Below are 1300 nucleotides of genomic sequence, written 5' to 3'. Positions count from 1 at the left end.
AGATAAAAGCTTTGGGACCTGAGATAAGCTGCTACAGGAGCAGTGTAATATAGTAAGTGACCATAAATTCATAACAGTTGTGAAGCCATGTCATTTACCTGGATAAAGATAGCCAATGTTTTAATCGAGGTTACAATCTATCAATGTGCCAAATTTCATTCAAATCCATTCAGCGTTTTTTTGCGTGATTGAGGAATAAACATCCAAACATCCAAACTTTACCATTTATAATATTAGTAGGATACTATATTACACTGTTCCTGCAGCAGCTTATCTCAGCTTCTGATAAAGCCAGGTCTGTTATCTCTCTATGTAAACACTCAGCTAACCCTCAGTCCATTCTGTACCTGCATTTGCATATTATATGATCTGCTCCAGGCATTGCTCACACACTGAACTGGAAAACACCTTTAACCCTTACACTGCCAAGCACGTGGCTCTACGTCCTCCCAAGCACGTGGCTCTACGTCCTCCCAAGGTGGCACATCAGTAGCGGAGGATGTAGCTGATATCTCTGGATTGCTTCAACATATCTTGATTCTTTAAAATACATTTTTTTTTTTTTTTTTTAAGCCTACAGCACCTGGTATTCCCAGGCGGTCTCCCATCCAAGTACTAACCAGGCCCGACCCTGCTTAGCTTCCGAGTTCAGGGTGGTGTGGCCGTAGGCTTTAAAATACATTTTAAAGAGAAGAATCTCATCTCTAAAATTATACCAAGAACTTGATGATAAAACTTACAGTTTTGGAGTGATTCACTGTTGAAAACGCTATTTGGCATTGAGATCAATTCCCAATAGTGTTTCAACAGTGATTTGCTGAAAAATTATAAGTTCTATCATCAAATTCTTGATATTATTTTAAAGATGAGATTCTTCTCTTTAAAATGCATTTTAAAGCATCAAGATATGTTGATGCAGTCCAAAGATATAGGGCTCTAAAATGTCCTCCCCTTCCTGTCTAAGCAAGCAATTTGTGAACTGTAACAGGAAAGGGAGAGGGGCAGGAGCAGCCCAGCAGCGTGCACAGAGACAAAGAAACAATCTCACTCTGTACATAACTTGTATGTGACCCCAGGAGGGGGGTGGCAGGGACTCTTCTGTTCCTATTAACCCTTCTCCTGCCAATCAGAGAGCATACTATACTTTTGTGCTCTGATTGTCACATACAAATATAATGTAATTCTCCCCTGAGCCTTACTAGTGGGGTATTCTTATGTAATACCCTCTAAACATAACAAGGAAGTTTATTGACCCAGATGTTTACCATTGTCCAGGTCGCAGCGCCAAAAAAAAGTTGCT

General features: G+C 40.1%; 1 pseudogene; it reads right to left on the bottom strand.

The window, feature by feature from the left end:
- Positions 1-571: 571 nt before the first annotated feature.
- Positions 572-670, bottom strand: LOC142190553 (5S ribosomal RNA; annotated as a pseudogene).
- Positions 671-1300: the final 630 nt, after the last annotated feature.

This window comes from Leptodactylus fuscus, chromosome 1, assembly GCF_031893055.1.
Source record: "Leptodactylus fuscus isolate aLepFus1 chromosome 1, aLepFus1.hap2, whole genome shotgun sequence".
NCBI lineage: Eukaryota > Metazoa > Chordata > Amphibia > Anura > Leptodactylidae > Leptodactylus > Leptodactylus fuscus.
Note: the sequence above shows the minus strand (reverse complement) of the source record. Positions and strands in the feature narration are given on the sequence as shown.